General features: G+C 44.7%; 1 long non-coding RNA gene across 1 annotated transcript in view; it reads right to left on the bottom strand.

The window, feature by feature from the left end:
• Positions 1-25,234, bottom strand: part of LOC144333477 (uncharacterized) — a 118,973-nt gene that overhangs the window by 8,708 nt on the left and 85,031 nt on the right. The window contains exon 6 of the long non-coding RNA XR_013402147.1: positions 3,115-3,251. This is a non-coding gene — a long non-coding RNA (uncharacterized LOC144333477). The remainder of the gene's footprint in view (positions 1-3,114; positions 3,252-25,234) is intronic.

The following is a 25,234-nucleotide window of genomic DNA, read 5'->3' as shown; positions in this document are numbered from 1 at the left end:
AGTCCCCGTGACCTTGGCATGGGCTGCAATGCACATGAGCAGCCCATCTTCCAAGTCAATCGTGTCAGAAACATGCTGTTTGAGACCAAACACCACTCCCTGTCATCACTGTGCCGACACAGAGATCCCTTTCACTGGAGCAACAAAATCTTCTATGTATTTGTCTTCCTTCCAACCCTAACCAGTGGGATTGAAAGTTTGTATCTTTTTGGCTCTAGGAGACCCTTGCTGTACCCGAAATGGTATTCTGAATCTCTAAATGCTCAGCCAAGACCTGCAGATGATTAGGGTAAGTGTGCAGTGGGGGCTTCCAGAGTAAATGTTGCAAACCCAACAGAAGGGGCCACTCTCATTCCGGAGGAAAAAACAGAAATTCAAACTGATTTTCCTACTGAAGGGCCACCACCGTATATCCTTCAGAACCAAGGATTGCTGGGGCTGGAATTCTGCCTGGTGACTGAGAACTTCAGAAAGCAGATGACATCTAGGGGACCCATCCAGGTCTATAAATTCCTAATACAGCGCAAATATCCCAAATAGAGTAGAAGAAATCACTGGAAGCTGAAGCAAATAGTATAGATCCAAGGGGAGTGATCAGCTATCAAAAGGGCAGAAAGATTGACTTGACTCAGCCTCAAGGCCACCTCAAGGCTCCTAACTGGCAGGCTTGTGGAATTGTATCTGTAGCTCTCACTTGAGAATTATAGATCAATTTCAGATCAGACCAATGGGCTAGATTGCTGCTATTCAATAGCTGTATAACCTTGGGAGTCTCTTCACCTCTCTGCTAGTCTGTTACCTTCTGATAACAGGCAAGGATCTCCAAATCAAATTCATCCACATGCGCAGATCAATCCACACAGAGGAATGACACAGAGCCTTTGTTATTTTTAAGATGTGAAAAGACAGGGGTGACTAGGAGAACAGGGGCTTTCAGAAACCGAGAATGTGGAAGGCCACCTCTGAATGGATAGAGCAGAAAGAAGAGGAGGCAAGGAACAAAAGAAGAACATCAAAAGACTGAGCTATGGGATCTAGAGGAGGCTCTGTGCATTTCCAACAAGGCCAGGCCAAACCAGGCAGAAATTCTGTGGTTTTAGCTATGCAGCTACCAAGGTCCTCTGCTTTCTATCATTTAAGAAGTAGGTTTGTGCAGGTTTGGAGTGTAGCGTGTATGTGTGTTTTAACTTGGCTAACTTGAAACTTCCTTCCCCCAGATTAATCAAAGAATCAGCATATGACTTACCCAGAATATAGGTCACAGAATTATAGAACGTTATTGCACGAAGAGGCCTTTGAGGATACACACTTGTAGAAGCACACACACACCAAGAGTGGCTTAATAAATGCATGTTGAATGAGGACACTTCATTACAGGGTTAAAGAATTATTCATCTATTCAACAATTACTACATACCTATTATGTGCTGGACCTGTGTTAAAATTAGGCCAGTCGCACAAATTCATCTGCTAGAGCAGAAAAAAATATATATTTGATTCAAGGCTGTTTAGCAGTTTAATCAAAAACTAAACTATTTTTTTAAAAGCCCTGAATGATATTTTTTCCCCTATACTTGGGCAATCAGGCATATGGGCCTTGGCATAAAAATGTTCCAGATCCAAGTTGGAGTAAGGCATGTGGCTAAAAAGACCTTCAAGCACTTCCAGTCCTTTCTACACTCCTGGAAGGTTTTTAAGAAAAAAAGATGAAAAAGAAACACCCTTTGGTTTCGGTGTGCACTCTCTGTACTTGCATCTGTCTCTTTGGATATGGTTGGCCAAAGAGTCTGCTAAAAATATAATGAAAGAAGAGGGGTGGGAAGGGGGGAATATAGAGAGAAAATTGAAAAAACTAACCCTGTTCCTTGCTGGCTGCCTCCCCCCACAAATTCACCACAATGTTTAAGCATGTCACTATTTATCCCTCTTTTTAGCCATATTTTTGACACTTGACATATGGTATATACTGTCTTTTAAATAAAAGGTAAAAGTGCTGTCATTTTTATTCTTCCTGTTGGACTCATGAGTCTCTGAGACTGAGAAAAACTCTCTAGCTTCAGGCAGGTCTTTGTTCTGATTTTGCTGCCTCCCAATGCCTAGGAGGCAGGCTGGGGAGTGGTGGGAAGGGTGTTTGAGCCAATGCCCATTGTATGGGTAGCAGAATCCACCAAGATCCTGAAGGTATACGGGAACCAGTTTAATAGACTTCCAAGGACCAGCCAGCTGGGAATACCCAAGTCTCCGGTTTCTCAGGTTCCAGGATCTGTTCATCCATGTCATGGCTGGAGTTTGCCCAAAGGGAACAGAGGAAGGGAGCTCGGCAGGAGTTAGTCCGGGAGCTGGGTGGTTGGATCATTGGGCTTCTTGGAGTTTGCTTCAGCTCTTCCCTTTCAGCAAAGGTTACTGGAGCAGGCTGGGCCTACTTGGGCTAGGAGAGCTGAGTCATGCATGGGAAGGGACAGCAGCAGCTATAAATTATCTTGTGTGTAAGGCTGGCTTTTGAAAACTCTGGCTTTGGGCTTAGAGGCTTTATTTATATCTCTCACAGGAGTATTTTTCAAACTCATGGCCATGCACTCTGTATTGCTTTGGGGACACTCCAAGCACCTGGTCTCCTCTATGATGAGTCCTGCAGGTGACAGTCCCCAGAGGCCCTGGGCCTGGACTCTGAGTCTGCTGTCACTCACATCCACACGTACACCCCTTGTTGCCAAGGCCAGGACCCCATCTCACACATAGAAGCATGTCCAACGTCATTGGCACGATGTTGTGTGCAGACACACAGATGACATTCAGCCAAACACACACACACACACACACACAGTCTGTCTCGCGCTCTCTCTCTCTCTCTCCTTCTCTCTCTCTCTCTTTCTCCGTTTCTCCCTTTCTCCCCATATGCAAACTACTACAACCCACTGGTTCCCTGCCCATTTCAGAGACAGCCTCTGCTCACTGTGAAACCTGCAACACACAAGAACACTCCACAGGCTGAAGGGCCTCTCCAGGAGTCAGATGCCCACTTCTCTGGCTGAGGAGCATTTTGTAACTGACTGAACACATTTTTTATGTGCTTTGGTAATTTGGTTTGCTTGCTGTTGTTGTTGTTACTCGTACCTTACAAAGTGGATAGCGAGGTACCATAAAATAGAAGCTGCCACATAATTCACACTCTTGAGAACAATTTCTCTGGTCGAATCCTCGCAAATCAGAGTGAGGTGCCATGGAGACGCAGGTCCTCCCTCTTAGATTATCTGGCAAAGAGAAGCAAAATTTCCTGAGCAGAGGTGAAAGAAGGGGCAAGGTTATCTCTTCTAATAAATGTGAATGCTTTTGTCTCTTCTTAGCCCACACTGACATTTTTTCTGTATCTTCCACCTCCCTAGCCTTTTCTTTTCTCTTCTCGGCTTTGTAATTCGATGATTTTTGATAATTTAATAAATTAGTGATTGTTATTTATTTCCCTTGGTTTATTTACCATTATTTGTTTTTAATCAAACAAAGTCTCTTCAAGATAGATAGAAAGTATCTCATTGTGGCCACTTTCCTGAGAGACACAGGAAAAACAAAACACTTTGTTGCCTAGGATCACATAGGACAGTGGCTGTGACGGATTTGAGTCCAACACCTCCAGACCCTGCCTAGCAGCTTGCTTCTGGAATGATGACCACAGGTCCCTCTAATTCATCCAGCCCAACTTCTATCCTCTGAGCCCTGTGTCTTCTTATTCAAAGGACATAGGACTGACCTCAACACTCATCACTACCTTTCTGGGAAGCGGTACTCCTAGACTTTGAGGCTAGATTTTATGGGGCTGTCTTTGCCTGTCAGTAGAAAGGATAGTTAGGGCTCTCCATGGGGCAGCAGTGATCCTACTGTTGATTGCCACAAGGCCAGAAATTTGAAAAAAATGTCATAGTTCTTCATTAGGTTAGTGTTCCCCAGTTCCTCCCTTTTCCCACCTGATTTCCCCATCATGATAAGCATACGCTGTTCACACATATCTAATACTCTTATGCCACCATCATCTCCAGCTATCTTCCAAGCACAGATATATATATGAGGAATCACTTTCTCATCCCTGGATCATCCAACCATCTTTCTCCCACCACTCAAACATTACTTAAATTTCTACTTCTCCCACCGGCTTTTTCAGACAATTTACTACACAAAGCACTAATTCCTGCCACATATATCTCATGGAAATGTCTGCACCTCATCCTTCCACGGCTGTTCAATGCTTACAGTTTAGTTGTGCTTTTCCAACAATGGGGTGCATGCCAGACAGCTCCACCTGCCCCTCCAAGTCCAACCTTCTCCCTCCTGCTGAGCCTCAGGAGACCAACCCCTAGGGGCCCTATCAAGGGGAGTCCCTTGCCCTACAGTTTTCATTTGGATTTGGCCAGTGGGAGGCACTATCTGGAAGTCAGAGAGCATGAAGAAAGGGGAAGCTGGGAATTTATTCCCTCATTCTCTCCTTGCAGCATTGTTCCAGGTTGTCTGGGCTCCTTACAGCTCCCAGCTCCTCTCTTTGGAGCTACTGTATTAGTTTCCTGTGGCTGCTATAATGAACTACTACAAACTTGGTGGGTTAAAAACAACAGCAATGTGTTCTCTCATAGTTCCAGGAGGACAGAAGTCTGGAATCAAGGTGTTGGCAGGGTCACGCTCCCTCTGGAGGCTCTGGGATCAACGGGATCTGTTCTCTGCCTCTCCCAGCTTCTGGTGGCTGTCAGCATTGCTTGACTTGTGGCCTCATCACACAAATCTCTGTCTCTGTAGTCACATTGCCTCCTCCTCTTCTCTGTGTCTTCTCTTCTAAAATCCCTCTCTTTCATCTAAAAAGACATTTGTCATTAGATTTAGGGCCCACTTGGATAAACCAGAGTAATCTCCTGATCTCAAGATCCTTAACTTAATGAGATCCGCAAAGACCCCTTTTCCGAATAAAGTCACATTCACAGGTTCCAGGGATGGCCACCAGGCCCAGCTAAATTTTTTTGTATTTTTAGTAGAGACGGGGTTTCACAGTGTTGGCCAGGCTGGTCTCAATCTTCTGACCTCATGATCCATCCACCTTGGCCTCCCAAAGTGCTGAGATTACAGGTGTGAGCCATTGCACCCAGCCCGTGAACATTTCATTACTTTCATTAAGCTCACTTCTAATCACCCAGTTTGTTTCCTGACTGGTACAGGCATCTTGAGGTCAAAGGCATCAGATAAAGCATCTGTGGGACTCACCCTATGCACTCTATGCAGAAAGTAAAGATTTATTGATGATAAGGATAAAAATGAGAAGAAGAACTTCAAGAGAGAAGGGGCCCAGCCCTCAGAAGCAGCATCATAGCAAACATTACATGCAGTTCCTTCCTAAACTCAGTCACGAGTATGAAATGAAGGGGTAGAATTAGAATGATGCTAGATTCTTTCCAGACCCTTTCTGTTAAGACTATTCCACTTAGAATATTTCAGCAGCAAATAAACAGAACCAAATCCTCCTCCAATCCTGACTCCAATGACTTGAACGGTGGGTCTCAAACTTTAGCATGCACCTGAAGGGCTTGTTAAAAGGCAAACAGCTGGGCCCCACTCCCAGAGATTTTGATTCAGTTGTTCTGGGTAAGACTCAAGAATTTGCGTTTCTAACACGTTCCCAGGGGATGCTGATTGGCGTTTCTGGTCCAGGGACCAGACTTGGAAAACCACTGGCTTAAAATATATGAAAAATTTACTCTCTCATATTTAAAAAAAAAGATGCCCTGGAGATGGTGGCTCCAGGATTGATTAACTCAATGGCTCAACCAGATCCTCAAGGACATGGTTCCACTCTGCCATTCTCAGCATGTCAACCTTGACCTTAACCAGGTCCTTACAGCTGCAGGCTGGGTCCAGCAGTTCCAGGCATCCCTTACAGACTGGATAGTGGCCAGCAAAAGAGATCAAGCTTCTTAAGAACTGAGAACTCTTCTAGTTGGTGTCTCCTTACATCATATTGGCCAGGATCACACCACATGCTTGTACCTAAACCAATCACTGTAAATGAGAAGAGAAACAGCAATGATTGGCTTATACCCATCAGTCATATGAAGGAAGAGTAGACACCAACTATGCTGATGGGCTCTGGTGATAGTAGAGAAAAGGGGGTACATGCCTGCTTAGGTCTTAGGTCTGCTAGAGTACTTTTTGGGTGTTGTCTGTTCGGCAAACATTCCCATCCTCTTTCATCTGCTACTTGGAGGAGTGGGCATAGGACTAAGGACGAACAAAGCCTAGTGGTCTGTATTTAGGCAGCGGTGACATGTAGCCCAAGTAGGGAAACTGAGAATCTTTCCCTGAGTTGCAGCAAAGAATACTGTAAGGGGAAAAGGCATTCTCTTTCTGCAGAAGTTGCTAAGCAGGGACAGCTGGTGGTTATGTGCCTCCTAGGAGACGAAAGCCTCTGGGAAGTACTCAAAATTAACTAGCAGTCAGAGAAGCACAGATAAGCAGAGATGAGCAAACAGTAATTGCTGCAGCTCTTCCCCTATTTCTGTGAGGCATCTCAGTGCCCTTCGTATCTCTGGAAGAAATGTCTCATTTGTCTACACTAATTGGAATTATGTTTCTGTTCTCTGCAACCAAACAAATTCAGATTTAGACACTGGTTCTGTCAGGAAGGACAGAGGGGAAGCAGATCTGAGGATTACAGAAGGGTGGAGGTGGCTAGCACCACCTCAGCTCCCATCTAGAACCTCCACTCTTGGCCATATCTTCCAGACTGGGAATGAACAAACAGAACCCCTACCCAAAACCCCAGGTCCCAGCCTACTCCATGATTGGCAAGCAAGAAATGCACAAGGCCCCTAGGACCTTCAAAGACAGGGCAGAGACAGAGAAAAGACAAACCAGGTTTAATGGGGCACCACCCCTTTCTTTGGAAAAGGAAAGTACTCCTGGCCACAGAGACTGGGGAGCATAAGAAAACAGTCTGCACTCTCCACATTTCCCTCATCTTCTCCAACAGCTGCTAGGGTGAGGGCAAGGTTAGGGCATCTTCCCGCAGGTGGAGAAGTGGACAGAGGATTTCTCCAAGGGTAGATTTCACAGGGAGGAGGACCAACCCCAGACCCACACTAGGTTTCCTCGTGGGACTTTTTTTCCCCTAGGGAAGAGAGTTCCTCATGCATGTGCTAAAACAGAAAGTTGCTTGTTTAATTTTTTCTTTTTTTTTTTTTTTGAGACCAAGTTTCACTCTTGTTGCCCAGGCTGGAGTGCAATGGCACGATCTTGGCTCACTGCAACCTCTGCCTCCCGGGTTCAAGTGATTCTCCTGCCTAAGCCTCCCAAGTAGCTGGGATTACAGGCATGTGCCACCATGCCCGCTAATTTTTTAGGAAGACTGATTTTTGTGTTTCTAGTAGAGACGAGGTTTCACCATGTTGGCCAGGCTGGTCTTGAGCTCCTGACCTCAGGTGATCCACCCACCTCGGCCTTCCAAAGTGCTGGGATTACAGGCGTGAGCTACCATGCCTGGCCCTAAATTTTTGTTATTGATACATAACAACCTACATATGCGTGGAGCACATGTGATATGTTGATACATGCATAATAATGTGTAACGATCAAATCAGGGTATGTAGGACATTCATTACCTCAAACATTTACATTTCTTTGATGTTGGAAACATTTCAGATCTTCTCATCTAGCTATTTTGAATTATACAACATATTATTGCTAACTGTGGTCACTCTACTGTGCTGTCGAGTACTACAACATATTCTTCTAGCTGTATGTTTGTACCCATTAACCACCCTCTCCTCCCGCAACTCCCCACCCTTCCCAAACTCTGGTAACTAGTATTCTACTCCCTACCTCCATGAGATCCACCTTTTAGCTCCCACATACACATGAGAACATGTAATATTTGTCTTCCTGTATCTAGCTTATTTCAGTTAACATAATGACCCCCAATTCCAGCCATTTTGCTGCAAATAAGGAAATTTCATTTTTATGGCTGAATAGTATTCTACATGTGTGTGTGTTACATTACTTTGAATGGCAAAAATCGCAATTACTTTTGCACCAACTTTATATATAGATATCATACACATACATATATATATATACACATCTCACATTTTCTTTTTCTTCCTTTTTTTTTTTTTTTTTTTTTTTTTGAGATGGAGTCTTGCACTGTCACCCAGGCCGGAGTGCAGTGGCGTGATCTCAGCTCACTGCAAGCTCTGCCTCTCTGGTTCACACCATTCTTCTGTCTCAGCCTGCCGAGTAGCTGGGACTGCAGGCGCCCACCACCACACCTGGCTTTTTTTTTTTTTTTTTTTTTTTTTTTTTTGTATTTTTTGCAGAGACAGGGTTTCACCATGTTAGCCAGGATGGTGTTGACCTCCTGACCTCGTGATCCACCTGCCTCGGCCTCCCAAAGTGCTGGGATTACAGGCGTGAGCCACTGCACCCAGCCATGTCTCACATTTTCTTTATCCATTCATTTGTTGATGGACACAGGTTGATTTCATATCTTGGCTATTTTGAATAGTGCTGCAATAAACCTTGGGATGTAGGTATTCCTTTGATATACTGATTTCCTTTGGATAAATACCTAATAGTGAAAGTGCTGGATCATAGAAAAAACAATTTTAAATTTTGAATTTTTTTTTAACGATCTTACTAGTAAAGTATACTAGTAAATCAGCAAGTTCTGCTAAGGCAGTAGAAGTCTACTCAAATAATGTTTCCATTTCCAATGACTCATTAAGTACAATAATTACAACAATTACCATCACTTCTGTTTCCCTCATGCTTTCTATTGATCCACATACTCTGCCCCTAAAACTGCGCTAAGCACTTAACAAAGAATTCACATACTAATGTGTGGGGTATCTGCATGACCCCGCCACAGAATAAGAGAAATAAATTGATCTTTTTTTCCATTGGCAATGGAATGACAATTTTTACTTTTCTTTTTCCTTGTTGCCATCCATAGATCTATACCCATTAGCAATCACAGAAAAAGAGCAGTAGGGGAGGAGTTCAAGAAGAGATGAGAGATAGGAAAGAAGCATTATAATTCGGCAAAATGTGAGTCAGGGAACCTCCCTTTTTCTAACCCCTGGAAGCTCTGGCTAGAGCTCATCTTGCCTCCAGATGCAGAAAGCAGATTCTACAACATAGAGTCACTGTCTACAGCCATATCACCCTGAATGCACCTAATCTCAGAGGCTAAGCAGGGCCTGACCTGGTTTATACTTGAATGGGAGCCACCACAGCATCGCTGATGCAATCTCTAGACTAAGTGGTAGCTGGGCCCAATGTGAGTTTTTGGCAAGAGGAAAATAATAGAAAAGGAAGAGAAAGAGGCATGTGTTTCTGCTCCTGTTGAAATACTATTTGTCCTTTAAGGCTGCCTGCTCTGTGAAGTTTTCTTCTAATTCTGTCCCATCCCACTCACCCCTGTCAGACATAACTACTCTTCCTCCATCCTGCCATAGGCATGTGTGATAAAAGAAATCAAAGAGGACTATCAGTCTTCTGTGCATAGTGAGGGTGCATGTGTCTAAAGCAGATTGCAGAAATGTTTGCAATTCTTTTCCCCTACTCCCATCAAGAGCTGGAGCTCTTCCCCACTGCTGGATTTGGCCTTGTAACTTGCTGGGGCCAACAGAACATGTTACGTGTATTCTAAGCCTGTCTTCTAGAGGCTTTGCAAGCTGCCCCTTGCCTCCCTGGAACCCTGCCTCTGCCACCTGAACAAGCCCAAGTCTGCCTGGGAGAGAATGAGAGAGTATGCAGAGAAAGACTCCAGTCATCCAGGCTATCACTGACCAGCCTGGCCCATCAGCCAGCCTACAAACACTTAAGCGAGTGCAGTCAAGAGCCACAGAGCCCAATCCGATTCAGCAGGACTGCCCTGCTGGTTTGGAGACTCCACAGCAGTGATGAAGGAATGTTGTCACACATCGCTAACTCCAGGGGTAGCTCAACATGCAAAAGCTAACTGATGCAGGTTGCTGGCCCCTCTAAAAGGGAATGCCAAGAGGGTGGTTAATCTTAGATATATCATTCCTCCACTAATATATTCTTGGGACATTCCTGATTCTCAACCAAAGCTCACAGACTGGAGAGGCATAGGGTGCAATGGAATGGAACTGAAATGTTGATAAAGGGCGGAGCACCCACAAAGCACGCCATGCATGCACTAATGGAACGGTCTGGCTCTTCTCCACGTCCCCAAGGCATGAGCTTGGGAAAAAGGTTACCTGATCTCCAATGCCTTTGTCTATTAATTCATTCAGGGCTGGATTAATCCCTGCTCAGCTTCTCCTCCACCTCCCCCACACCCCTGTCCCCAGTCTGGCTGCTCAGATGATGTAAGCAGTAACCAATCTTGCGGTCGGGGCAGTCAGCTGGCTGGCTCACTTCCGTATCCATTAACGGAAGGCAGACACTTTAGAAAGAACTGGAAAATATTACCAACCACCCACTCCACTCAACTCCCCACCCCTTGCCCCCAGTCTCCTCTCCCTGTCACATACACCCTAACCTCAAGAGACTGGAGCTGGAAAGTACTGAAGCCAAAGAAAGAAGAAACTGGAATTGTAGCCCCACAGACCTCATGGGTTGAGTCAGGAGACCCCTTCAGGCATGAGAAGTAGTCTTGGTAGAGACAAACCAGGGCTATCTGGGGAGCCCCATCAACTACCCTCCCCGTCATCCTAGGCACCCTCCACTCCAGGGGCTTTTCCATTTGGTACTAATGAAATGGGTATTCAGGGGCCAGTATGTCAACATCAGTGGCGGGAAGGGAGTCACACAGAAGATGCCCATCCCTTATCAGAAGCCGCTAGACTCCCTTACAGGGGCACAATGGGGACCCAAAGTTGATGACTAGGATGGATATGGGCAGACGGAATGTGGTCTGTTTGCTGAGTTCAGGGTTTTCAAAACTTATCAATAGTTACACTACTTTTCTCAACATCTACTATGAAAGGAGAATTCTACCATTGAAAAGCCAGCCCTTCTTCCTGCTTTGGAAACTTCTGCCCTTTGAAAGTGCCCAGAAAAATGCACAGTAACACCCCCAGATTTGTTCCTCAAAAGCTGTGAGGTCTTGGGCAAGCCCCTTTACCTTTCTAGGCCTCAGTTTCCCTATTTGAAATGTGCAGATAAAAATGCATCCCTACTTCACAAGAGTTTTTGAGTAAAGGAAAAACAATAATGTCAATAAAAGCTGGTTGCACAATAGTTCATGAAAAATATGTGCTGGACGGGATCTCTGTACTTTCCACTCAATTTTGCTGTGAATCTAAAATTACTCTAAAAAATAGTTTATTAATTTTTTATAAATGCTGGACAAATGAGTGTGGAATGGATAATAGATGGCTGGGCCTCTTTTTTTCAATGCCTACAGGCTGTAGAAAGGAAGATCAACGTTGAGGGTGGGATTTCTAACCTATAAAGTCTGTTAAAAAGGTGGGGGGTTTTTTTGGTTTTTTTTTTTTTTTTTTGAGACAGTCTCCCTCTGTCACCCAGGCCAGAGTGCAGTGGCATGATCTCAGCTCACTGCAACCTCCACCTCCCGGGTTCAAGCAATTTTCCTGCCTCAGCCTCCCAAGTAGCTGAGACTACAGGTGGACGCCACCATGCCCAGCTAATTTTTGTATTTTTAATAGAGACAGGGTTTCGCCACGTTGGCCAGGGTGTTCTCCATCTCTTGACCTCATGATCTGCCCACCTCAGCCTCCCAAACAGCTGGGATTACTGGTGTGAGCCACCATGACCGGCCAAAAAGGTGGGTTCTTAATCCATCAGGGTAAGAGGATGTATCTACCCTGGAAAAAATTATTGGCAGCCCCCAAACTGGAGTTAAATTTACATGAGGGATGAGAGGCAGCACTTTAAAAGGAAAATGGCTCTCATCGTTCATGTGTGTTTCCGCCCAGCTTAGGGTCAACCACTGAGAAAGTGCTATTCAAGGAAGGAAGACACTGAATGCATGTCTCTTACTCTGTCTGCCTGTCATATGTTCTTCTGCTTCTAAGAAATGCATCCCCCTTCCTCTGCGATGTCTTCCTTCCACCCCATGCCAGCTGTATTCTACTAGAAGCTTCCAGCTGTGAAAACAGGCCTCCCTGATCTCAGGTAGGGCACAGGACCCAGGGAAAGCCAATGTTCCCTAAGACTTTTTTAAGTTAGACCTCAGGGGTAGGGGGGAAAGGCAGCTCCTCTTCAGGGTAAAAATGGCAGGCCATGAAACCTGGCCATTGCTGGCACCCTTGGTTCCAAAAGAGAGTCAGAGTGAACAAGACTAGTACATGGGCAGAAACCAAGATGGGGGACGGTGAGTCCTCTCCGTTTGTCTTTTCCCTGTTCCCTGTTGACCCTGAGGCCAGTTGTACTCTGCCCTCCCTTAGTTCAGTTACAGGAACCAACAAATCCCCCTTCTAACCTAGGCTGGATATGGAAATTCTGCCATTTGTGACTAGTATAATCCTGGCTACTACAACTCTGCCTTTCTCTCTCAAAAACAGTATAAGTCACTGGGAGAGAAGACATGATAAATAAAGCAATTAGAAAGCCACTCAAAATAGCACTAGATTGGGTAATTTTGAATTAACTCAACCTTGCATTTATTTTTTTCTTTTCTTTTTCTTTTACTTTTTCTTTTTCTTTCTCTTCTTTGTCTATCTGTCTCTCTTTCTTTCTTGGCATTTTTCCCCAGCTAGCCGCTGAAAATGTAAAGATGAGGAAAACATACACACAAAAAGTTTGCAATCTAGCAATGAGGAAGCCATAAATATAACATGCGATATGCAATTTATACCTGGTGGAGGTGTATAGCAGCACTAGGAAAGCATAGAGGAGGGTTAATTTATTCTGAATGCCAAGGAAAGGTACTGTTGAGGCAGGATTACTAAAGGTGAGCTCTAATGGGTTTTGCAAGAGAGCCAAGATTGGGAGTTTACAAGAATGTAGATGGCATAAAGGAGACATAAATCCCAGAAGATTCCAGGGATGACTAAAAAGAGCAGGAATCATAGTAGAGGTGGCGCCTGAGGTTGCTTAGAGCCCTGGGCAGCACAAAGAACCAGATGTCTTGCTCCTACCTCCTGCGCCACCTTAGCATCTATATTCAGATGCTCTGCTGCTAAGGAGACCCCATGCCTGGTCCACAATCTTCTTTCTACTGCCAACCACCGTATCACCTTCACATTGAAGATCCTGTCCCTCTTCTGCTTGGTTTCACTTACTCATAACTTCAGCTTAGGGCCATTAGGGAACTTCTTGCCATAAACTGGCACATTGTCTGTGCTTTAGCATCTGGTAGGGAAAAGCAGAGAGTACTAAGCAGGCTAAAGCTCTACACACCAGGGGTTGGCAAAACGTGGCCCGCAGGCCAAATCCAGCCCACCACCTGTTTTTGTAAATAAAGTTTTCTTGGATCACAGTACGGGTCATTCATTTACATAGTATCTGTAGCTGCTTCTGTGCTACCACAGCAGAGTTGAATAGTTGCAGCTAAGACCACATGGCTGGTAAAGCCTGTAAGATTTACTATCTAGCTCTTTCCAGATAAAGTTCCCAACTCCCACCCTATAATACTGCTTCCTCTGAATTTTAGTTCCAGACTCCCCAGTACCAACCTTTATAGTTGGATTAAACCTTTTTTTTTTTTTTTTTTTTTTTTTTTTTGAGACAGAGTCTTACTCTGTCACCTAGGCTAGAGTGCAATAGTGTAATCACAGCTCACTATATCCTTGAACTCCTAGGCCCAAGGGATCCTCCTACCTCAACCTCCCAAGTAGCTGGGACTACAGATGCATGCCACCATACCTAGCTAATTTTCTCTTTTTTTTTTTTTTTTTTTTTTTTTTTTTTTTGTAGAGCTGGGACCCTCCCTGTGTTGCCCAGGCTGGTCTTAAGCTTCCGGGCTCAAGTGATCCTCCTGCCTCAGCCCCCCAAAATGCTGGAATTATAAGTGCAACCCACTGCACCTGGCTGACTAAACATTTTAATGCATCTATAAAAAATTGGCACTTGGGAATGATGGAGCCATCTTAGACCCTTGTCAGAGAAGACTAAGTAGAAAATGTAGTCACTAAACTGGCTCAAGCCATGAGAATATTTTTATACACAACTAAAAAATGTGGAAAAGTAACTCTTGAAATTTTTTTCCCTTAGAACTTTTTAGGGAAACTCTTTGGTACCCTCTTTCTTTTTAAGGAACACTCAGGTCAGTCATAGGACATTTTTCTCAGAAGCTTGAAAGATCATTGCATCACCTGCTACCCTTGAGTCCTGCACAAATTCTGTTGCAGCCTGTCCCAGAGCAGCAAAGCTGATTCAGTTTCTAAAGATCTCCCCCAAAGAGCATTTCCCAGCCTTCCTCCTCTTAGACGCATCCTCCCCCTTGCCCACCCCACCCCCTTCCTGAGCACCTGTTGCTACAACAAAGAGAAGCTCAGGGTTGAAGTTTCTGGGCTTGTCCAGGTGATAAACTGAGGCCATTCAGAGGAGATAATGCCATTTGATGGTTGAGCTCTTTTCAATCATCAGGGAAAGCACTGAGTGGAGAGAGGCATTCAAAAAAGCTCCCTGGATATAAAAAGGTGATTACATCTAAATGGGAGACGTGTCACTAGGCAAAGCACTCTGCCAGTTGACACACAGGCAACTTCAATGGCTAAACGGCTGCAGGCAGGGTGGGATTTGTGTGGCTCTGGACTCAGGACAGCTGCAGCTCTGCTAAGGGGACAGGCCTTCCTTGGTCCCTCAGTAGTGAGAGAGGCCACAGGCTGCCAGCACAAGCACTCTGCTGGGGGTTCTGTCAACCTTGCCTAAGCCATGAGCAACTCAGGCCAATGCTCTAACACTCCTGGAAGACAGGTCGGTATGAACTCCTCAAAGACCCAAAGATTTGAGGACTGTGGACATAGCCAGTTTTAATGCTTAAAGATCCAAGCTTAACTCAGCATTTTTATTCGCCTGGTTTTGTTATTCTAGATCAGGAGTCAGGCACCATTTTATGTAAAAGACCAGATGGTAAATATTTTGTCCTTTGCGGGCTGTCTGGTCTCTGTTGCAGCTACTCAGCTCTGCTGTTGTTGTCTGCAAGCAGCCGTAGGCATAAATAAATGAGCATGGCTACATTCTGAAGAAGCTTTATTTATGGACACGGGAATTTGAATTTTATATAATTCTCATGTCACAAAATATTATTCTTTTGATGTTTTTCAACCATTTAGTGTAAAAGTATTTTACTAAACGTTTTACTAAAATGTAAAAGTGTTTCTTAGTGCATAGGCTGTACAGAAATGAGCAGCAAGATGGCTTTGGCCCATGAGCCACAGTTTGTAGACCCTTATTTTAGGGGGTTCTATTTGGGAGAGAAAGAATTACAGGGAAAGATTGTCTGATTTAGCTCTATGAAGAGTTCTAAATGTATCAACTATGATTAATAACTTGCATACACACAGCACTTTAATGTTAACAAAATGCATCTGTGCTGTTATTCAATACCCACTGCAAGCCTGTGAGTTAGGTATTATTATGCCAATGTCTAGATGAGGAAACTGAGAGTCAAAACAGACACAGCCAAGATCAGACAGTAAATGGGAAGCCCCAAGTTCAAATACAGTATTCCACCTCCAAAGGCAGAGCTTTTCCCACTGCATCTTGGGGGAGCTTAGATTGTCCATTTCACCAAGTGTTTATTAGGGCTTGAAGGCAGCAGATGGGGATGAACACCTGGGCAAAGGCACAGAAGCAGGGGAGTCAGAACCTCCTGGTTGCTTCATGTTTTCCTTAAGGCCATGGACATTCAGGAAATTGACAGCTACTGTTCTCATTAGGAGCAGAGCTGACCATGCCCAAAGATACAGAGTAAGCCAAGTTCTCCGATGTGGTATAATCACTCAGCCTGGTCACCATGGCTGTTGCTTGGATTCGTAAACCTCCAGCAGGTCAGCAGGTGTCGTGGGGGACCCAGAGGTCAGCCTAAGGCCTTTCTCCAATGCCTGACCAGGAGCATTCCGTAGCGGAGTAGGCACCCATCTACATGGAATGATATCTGGGACCCCTAAGAGAAAGCCCTACTCCTAACACTCTTCAGCTGAGAAGAGACCTGAGTCTCTTCAGCTTTATGCCGTATTTTTAGAGAAGGCACTGGACATAGGGTGCTTGGTATGGCTTCTTGTCTCCACTATGGTGCCACACTGTGAGCTGACCTTTGGCCAGTCACTTCCTATCTCCACATATCAGTTTTCACCTGTGAAGTGGGGGAGTAATGGCAATGTGGGGAGAGTTTGATGGTGGTTTTTATGTGGTATCTAACATGGTGCTGGCAACACAGTAAGATCCCAAGAGGTGTCAGTTTCTTCTTGTCCTGAATCTTCATCTTCATGTCTTCTTGTCTGCACTGTTCTGCCTGCCTGGAATGCCTTTTCTTCCACTTCATTTTCCTGGTAAGCCTCCCCCAACACTCTGCCCATTACATACAAACACCTTGAGGAGTCACTTCCTCACTGGGCAATGTTATGGGTTGACTTGGGTCCCCCCAAAAAGACATGCAGAAATCCTAATCCCCAATACTCAGAATGTGACCTTATTTGAAAATAAGATCGGTGCTCTTCCTTTCCAACTTGGGCCCAGCAGAATGGCTCTGCAAAGAAGGGTGACAAGAAGAAAAAGGGCCGTTTTGCCATCAACGAGGTGGTGACCCAAGAATACACCATCGACATTCACAAGTGCATCCATGGAGTCAGCTTCAAGAGGCGTGCCCCTCAGGCACTCAAAGAGATCCAGAAATTTGCCAGGAAGCAGATGGCAACTCCAGATGTACACATTGATACCCGTCTCAACAAAGCTGCCTGAGCCAAAGGAATAAGGAATATCCCATACCGTATCTGTGTGTGGCTGTCCAGAAAACATAATGGGATAAAGATTCACCAAATAAGCTCTACACTGTGGTTACCTACGTAGCTGTTACGACTTTCAGAAACCTACAGTCAATGTGGATGAGAACTAACTGCTGATCATCAAATACATCAAATAAAGTTATAAACTTAAAAAAAAAAAAGTGAGCAGGTCACAGTGGCTTACACCTGTAATCCCAACACTTTGGGAGCCCGAGGTGGGCAGATTACCTGAGGTCAGGAGTTTGAGACCAGCCTGGCCAACATGGTGAAACCCCGTCTCTACTAAAATACAGAAATTAGTCGGGCATGGTTGGTGTCAGGCTCCTGCAATGCCAGCTACTCAGGAGGCTGAGGCAGGAGAATTGCTTGAACCCGGGAGGCGGAGGTTGCAGTGAGCCAAAATTGTGCCACTGCATTCCAGCCTGGGTGGCAGAGTGAGACTCCATCTCAAAAGAAAGAAAGAAAAGAAAAGAAAAAAGAAAGAAAAGAAAAGAAGGAAATAGAGAGAGACGGGGCAGGGAGGGAGGAAGGGAGGAAGGGAGGAAGGGAGGAAGGGAGGAAGGGAGGAAGGAAGGAAGGAAGGAAGGAAGGAAGGAAGGAAGGAAGGAAGGAAGGAGAAAAGAAAGGAAGGAAGGAAAGCAGAAAAAAGAAAAAGAAAGAAAGAAAAAGAAAGAAAGAAAGAAAGAAAGAAAGAAAGAAAGAAAGAAAGAAAGAAAGAAAGAAAGAAAGAAAGAAAGAAAGAAAGAAAGAAAGAAAGAAAGAAAGAAAGAAAGAAAGAAAGAAAGAAAGAAAGGAAGGAAGGAAGGAAGGAAGGAAGGAAGGAAGGAAGGAAGGAAGGAGGAAAGGAAGGAAGGAAGGAAAAGAGAGAGTGAAAGAAAGAAAGGAGGGAGGGAGGGAAGGAAGGAAGGAAACAGGGTCTTTGCAGAGGTAATCAAGTTAAAATGATGTCATTAGGGTGGGTCTTAGTCCAATAGGACCAGTACCTTTATAAAATGGGGATACATGGATACAGGGACAGATACACACTGAGGGAAGACCATGTGAAAACACACAGAGAGAAGATGGCCATGTGACTGGAGTGATGCAGCCACAAGCCAGTGAACACCACGGATGCCGGAAAACACAGAGGCTAAGAAGAGCAAGGAAAGATTCTCCCTGAGGCCCCTCAGAGAGAGTATGGCCCTGCTGACACCTTTTTGACTGGCTTCCAGAACAATCTATCAATTTCTGCTGTTCAAAGCCACTCATACTTTGGTTTTTTGTTAGAGCAATCCTGGAAAATGAATACAGGCAACCTCAGTATTTCATTCGACACTTGCTCCATTACACCAAACTTTAGTCGACATGCCTGGCTCCTCTCCTGAGTTGCAGGCTTACCTCTGTATCCCCAGGGTCTAGACACTGCTGGGAGGTGATCTCTATTTGCTCCATATACTGAATTAAAGTTCCATTGCCCTGCACACTCTGAGTCTGTGCCTGTGTGACTGCCTGTGTGTAACCACTTTGTTGATCCAGTGACATTACATCAGCAGGAGGCCAAGGATGAGCTATTTTTTTCTGGCTGTATATTCCGTGAATTAAAGACTCAACTAGGAAAGGCTCGGTGGTCAGGCCAACAGGTCTGCCCCCTCCTGAGTTTATGAATATCTGCTCCCAGTTCCTTTGCCTCTCATGCTGGGCTGGCTGCTGCCTTGCCACGTGAAGCCTTCACCCTCTCTTCCCCAGCTGGCACCACCATCAGCAATTCCCTTTCTCCTTAGAAAAGGAATTTCTCATGCCTCTAATCCCATCACTGTGCGAGGCCAAGGCAGGCAGACCACCTGAGTTCAGGAGTTTGAGACCAGCCTGGCCAACATGGTGAAACTCCATCTCTACTAAAAATACAAAAATTAGCTGGGTGTGGTGGCTGGTGCCTGTGATCCCAGCTACTCGGACGCTAAGGCAGGAGAATTGCTTGAACCCAGGAGGTGGAGATTGCAGTGAGCTGAGATCATGCCATTGCACTCCAGCCTGGGTGACTCTGAGAAAATAAGACTCTGTCTCAGAAAAAAAAAAAAAAAAAAGAAAGAAAAGAAAAGAAAGAAGGAAGGAAGGAAAGAAAAGGAATTTCTCAACCAAGAAAAAGTTGGAATGCTCTAAAGTAACTTCAATCAAAAGAAAAAAGAGGCCAAGGGAAGAGAAAGTAACATGCTAACACCTAGAAGCAGTAGGTCACATGGCCCAGAATTCTACCACCACCGGTAGCCCAAGATCACACACAGCGCTCTCAGTTCTCATTCTCACCTGTGACCCAGGTGGGACATTAAACCAAGCTGCTCATCTTTCTAGCCCAAGAGAAAAATGGACCCTCTCTGCTCCACCAAGGCTGGTGGAGGTTCCAGACTCTCCAAGAACCTGCTTTCTTGATCTTTGTCTGCATGTGGCTCCCCAGCCTTTGTCTCTGGCTTTGGACCTCCTTGCAGAGCACTCTGTCGCTGCCCTGGCCCCTCCAGGTTCCTCTGAGCCCTGCCCTGGTCTCTGCTTTTCTGAGTGAGAGCACCTGCACTGCAAACTGGCTGCAGAGAGTCCCTACCTTGATTCCCCTCTGCAGTCTCAGCCACGCCAGCTCCAGGGAGCCACCTCTCTCCATCGGTCCCTTCTCTGTCTTCTGCAGATGCCTGTCCCATGTTCATCAATGGTATATCAAGATGATATCTACCTTCAAATGGTCTATTTTCTTCCTAAGGAAGTGACTTTATTGTTTATTCAACAAATATTTATTGAGTACTATTATGGATTGTGTCCCCCAAAAACATATTGAGATCCTAACCCCCAAGACCTGTGAATGTGGCTTTATTTGGAAATAGGGTCTTTGCAGATGACCAAGTTAATATGAAGTCATTAGTGCAGGCCCTAATCCAATATGACTGACCTCCTTATAAAACAGGGAAAATCTGGACAGAGTCATGCAGAGGGGAGATGATGTGAAGACACAGGAAGAATGACAAATATAAGCCAAGGTATGTCTAAGGCTACTCGGAGTTAGGAGAGAAGCCTAGGACAGATTCTCCTTCTCAGCCCTGAGAAGGAACTAAGCCTGTCAACCCCTTGACTTCAGACTTCTAGCCACTGGAACTGGGAGACAACACACTTCTGTTGTTTAAGGTGTGATACTTGGTTACAGCAGCCCTAGGAAACTACAAGTCAAGTGCCCTCATTCTAGGATCAAAACTCCATGTCTTCAGGGAGTTCACATTCTAGAAGGGGACAACAAACAAGAAACAATTAAATGAACAAAGCATGGCAAATGTAGGTAGCCATAAGTACAGTGGAGAAAAATAAAGCTGGGAATGGAGTTAGAGAGTACAGGGGAATGGGAAGCACTGCAATTTAAAATAGAAGAGTCCTGTAATCCCAGCACCTTGGGAGGCCAAAGCGAGCAGATCACCTGAGGTCAGGAGTTCGAGACCAGCCTGGCCAACATGGTGAAACCCCATCTCTACTAAAAAAATACCAAAAAAAAAAAAAAAAAAAATTAGCCAGGTGTGGTGGCAGGAGCCTGTAATCTCAGCTACTTGGGAGGCTGAGGCAGGAAAATCGCCTGAACCTGGCAGATGGAGGTAGCAGTGAGCTGAGATCATGCCACTACACTCTCGCCTGGGTGACAGAGCAAGATTCTGTCTCAAAAAAATAAATAAATAAAATAAAATAGAAGAGTCAGAGAAGGACATTCCAAAGAGGGAACATTCAAGCAAAGAACTAAAAACTGTGAAGGAGACATCCGAGGAGATATCCATGAATAGTGTGGTTCAAGTCTAGGAAGCAGCACATATTGAGCGCCCTTTGTATGCCACCCTGCCCAGCTGGGTGCCAGGCAGGGTTGGGAGGGATGATTGGAAAGGCTGCTGTGGTGAGAGGGCTGCTGGCCTCCATGTCATAGCCCTACCAGCCTCAGATATATGTGCCAACATCATCTCCTGGTGTGATTTTGCACAGCCACACAGATCAGCAGAAGTGAAAGAAGACTATTCACTGCAGATAAGGTTTTTTCCATAAACCTGTAATTATGAATAGCATAAATATGTTTCATTTTTATGTAAGTGAAGTAAGACTGTTAACTTATTCCAGTTATCGTTTGAATTATATTGTGATTTTTATAACCTTGTTTTGTCCTTGGGTCCATTTTCAATCGATGTCGGAGTCCTCGAAAATGGAAGAGGCCGTGACCTCTCTTGACCTCTGAGAGGCCCTGGCACACCAGGTCCGGTGCTGGGTTCTGGCAATCTAAGAACAATAAGGTGCAGTCCCTGCCCTGGAGAACATGAGGCCTTGCTAAGAGAGAAGGGTATGTAAACATGTCATTTCAACAGAATGTTGTAAATACTCTGATGGGAGCACATGAGAGTTCTTTGGAGGGCTTTTTAAAGTTCTTTTTTTCTTCAGTACAAGGGAATCTTGAGGCAAAATTCTATATGGACTAGTTGTTTCCAGACACAATCTTACACTAATTGCTTGGCCAGGCATGGGTTTAAAAAACAAATCAGTCCAAGAACAGTGGCTCACGCCTGTAATCCCAACACCTTGGGAGGCTGAGGCAGAAGGATCACTTGAGCTCAGGAGTTTGAGACCAGCCTGGGCAACAAAACTTCTGACTCTTCTATTTTATTTTATTTATTTATTTTTTTGAGACAGAATCTTGTTCTGTCACCCAGGCGGGAGTGTAGCGGCATGATCTCAGCTCACTGCTACCTCTATCTGCCCTGTCTCTATAAAAAATCAAAAAGTTAGCCAGGCTTGGTGACACATGCCTGTGGTCCCAGGTAGGTGGTAGGCTGAGGCAGGAGGTTCACTTGGGCCTAGGAGGTGAGGCTACAGTGAGTTGTGTTCACACCACTGCACTCCAACCTGGGCAACAGAGACAGACTGTTGAAAGCAAGGGAAGGGGAGGGGAGGGGAGGGGAGAGGAGGGGAGGGGAGGGGAGGAGGGGGAGGATAGGAGAGGAGAAGGGAGGGGAGGGGACAGGAACGGAGAGGAAGTGGGGGAAGGAGAAGGTGGTGAAAGGGAAGCGGGGAGGAGAGAGAGGGGAAAGAAAAGAAAAGAAAAAGCAAGCACAAATCAACCCCTTCTGAGTACACTTCCCTCCAGCTGATGAAATTTTCCTAACCATGACCCTTTGGGGTCACCATCTTAAAAATAAACGGGGAGCTCTTTAACCAAAAGAAGATGCCAAAGTCCTAAAGAAATTGACCTCAACAAAGCCTCACTCCTTCTCCAGCAGTTTCCAGCTCCATCGTCTTAATCTTCCCATGAGAGTTGTGCGTCAAAATCTTGACCAGTCTCCCATGACCTTGCCATTGCCTCTTTCACCTCATCACTTGCTTCTTCCTCCCACTGCCAAAGTCATCCAGTCACTTCCATCACCTACTTCCACATCCTCACCACCCTCTCCACCCTAACTTACTCTTTTTTGCCTCTTTCTGTCTGTAGAACCCTGGGAAAAACCCTTCACCAAGCCATCAAGCCTCACAGGCCTTCTTTCAGGACTAGCTCTTCCTGCCCTGGCTGCCATACACGGCACTGTGGACCTCCCCCTCCTGAAATGTCTTCATTCTCGGACTTTCCAGATGAACTCTGCCCTATTTCTTCTGTCCCAGACCATTCTCGTTATCCTCTTCTTTGCCTTCCCTTCCTCCTCTTTCCCCTTAAACATGGGCATGTGCTAAAGTCCAGTCCTTTCTGAATATCCTGCTTTCTCTTCCTTGCAAACCTAACTTCTCATGGCTTCCACCCTCAGTTTTACAACAGTTACTCCAAAAGCCATAGCTCCATCCCTTACTTGATCAGACAAGCCAACTATCTACCCAGATTTCTGCTATTTTATATCACAACTGCCTGAGATTCAACATCTCTCAGCCTGAACACAATTTCTCTCTCACCAAATCACCCTCTTTCTGACTTCTTGACCCCAGTTCATGGTAGCACCATCCTCGTTATCCTGACCTGACACTTCACAGAAACATCTGATTCTTCACCTCTCCTAAGTCCCCCATACTCAATCAGCTGGTACTTTCTTCAAAATTTCTCTGTCACTTCTCCATGGCTATTTATTCTCATTGCCATTGTCCTCCCTCATCAGGACTATACAAGTAATCATCACACGTACCTTCTCCCTCCTGCCATTGGATCTTTGAATGGAGAACCCTCTTCCTTCCTAATCTACTTACTCCACGTCTATCATCCTTAATTCTTCACCCTAACATCACTTCCTCAGGGAACCCTTTCTGTCTGTGTCTGACTCTAAAATCCACACTCCTCCATCTGACAATGGATAAAATAACCAGAATATGTAAGGAGCTGAAACAACTGGACAGGAAAAAAATCTATTAATCACATTAAAAAATGGGCCTAAAAACTGAATAGACATTTCTCAAAAGAAGACAAACAATGGCAAACAGTATACGAAAACAGGCTCCACATCATTGGTCATCAGAGAAATGCAAATCAAAACTACAATGAGATATCCTCTCACCCCAGTTAAAATGGCTTTTATCCAAAAGACAGGCAATAGTAAATGCTGGTGAGAATGTGGAGAAAGGGGAACCCTCATACATTGTTGGTGTACATTAGTACAGCCACTATGGTGATCCAACAATCTCACTGCTAAGTGTACGCTGAAAAGAAAGGAAATCAGTATATCAAAGAGATATCTGCACTCCCATGCTTATTGCAGCAATATTCACAATAGCCAAGATTTGCAAGCAACCTAAGCATCCATGCACAGACAAACAGATAAAGAAAATGTGGTATCTAAGCACAATGGAGTACTAGTCAGCCATAAAAAAGAATGAGATCCTGTCATTTCTAACAACATGGATGGAACTGGAGGACATTATGTTACATGAAATAAGCCAGGCACAGAGAGACAAACATCAAATGTTCTCACTCATACATGGGAGTGAAAAATTAAAACAATTGAACTCATGGAGACAGAGAATAGAATGATGGTTACCAGAGGCTGGGAAGGGCAATGGATGGGTGGGGTATGGGGTGAGGCTGGTTAATGAGTACAAAAATAAAGTAATATAAAATGAATAAATCTAGCATTTAATAGCACAAGAGGTGACTACAGTCAACAATCATTTATTGTACATCTTAAAATAACAGAGTATAATTGGAATGCTCATAACACAAAGAAAGGATAAATGCCTGAGGCGATGGATACCCCATTTACCCTGATAGGATTGTTACACATTATCAAAATATCTCATGTACCCCATCAATATATATACCTACTATGTACCCATAAAAATTAAAAACAAAATAAAAAACATACCCTGTTATAGGAACTCATAGTCCCATGTTCCTCTCCAGGAGTTACCATAGTTGAGATTTTATATTTTTTATGTGATGATTTGATTCAAGTTGGCCTCCTTACCAGGCTGTCACCTCTAGGAGTTGGAATCATATTTGTTTTTTCTCATCACTATCTCCCCAGGCTCTCACAGGGGCAGGGTACCTAACACATAGCAGATGCTCAATACATATGTGTTTTGTTTGTTTGTTTGTTTTTAAGTGAAAGCAAGTTTATCAAGAAAGTAAAGGAATAAAGAATGGCTACTCCATTACCAGAGCAGCCTCAATACATATTCGTTTTGAATTAATGGCTTTTTTCATGACACTCTCTGTCAGACTGACATTAGTACAGCCACTATGGTGATCCAACAATCCCACTGCTAAGTATATGTTAAAAAGAAAGGAAATCAGTATATCAAAGAGATATCTGCATTCCCACGCTTATTGCAGCACTATTCACAATAGCCAAGATTTGGAAACAACCTAAGCATCCATCCACAGACAAACAGATAAAGAAAATGCGGTATCTAAGCACAATGACTAGTCAGCCATAAAAAAGAATGAGATCCTGTCATTTCTAACAACATGGATGGAACTGGAGGACATTATGTTGCATGAAATAAGCCAGGCACAGAAAGACAAACATCAAATATTCTGCAAGTATTTTGCAAAGGTGACCACAGCAGTATTTCTGGTCCCATGTGCTGTTCCTCCACCAACAGGGGATTCTACTTCCCCTCCCCTTGAACTTGGGCAAGATTTTGCAACTGTCTTAATGAGTGGAGTCAGCACATGACTTCTGAAGCTGTGTTGGAAAAGGCATTACAGTTTCCTGGGTCTCTCAAAACGCTTGCCCTGGGAACCCAGACTCCGTGTTATGGGGAAGCCCAGCCTACATGGAGATGCCATGGACATGTGTCTGGGAGGCAGATACAGCAGAGGACTCAGTCGACTGCAGTGTGAACTGCAAACAAGTGAGTAAACAAGCCTTCAG

This window comes from Macaca mulatta, chromosome 12, assembly GCF_049350105.2.
Source record: "Macaca mulatta isolate MMU2019108-1 chromosome 12, T2T-MMU8v2.0, whole genome shotgun sequence".
Lineage (NCBI taxonomy): Eukaryota > Metazoa > Chordata > Mammalia > Primates > Cercopithecidae > Macaca > Macaca mulatta.
Note: the sequence above shows the minus strand (reverse complement) of the source record. Positions and strands in the feature narration are given on the sequence as shown.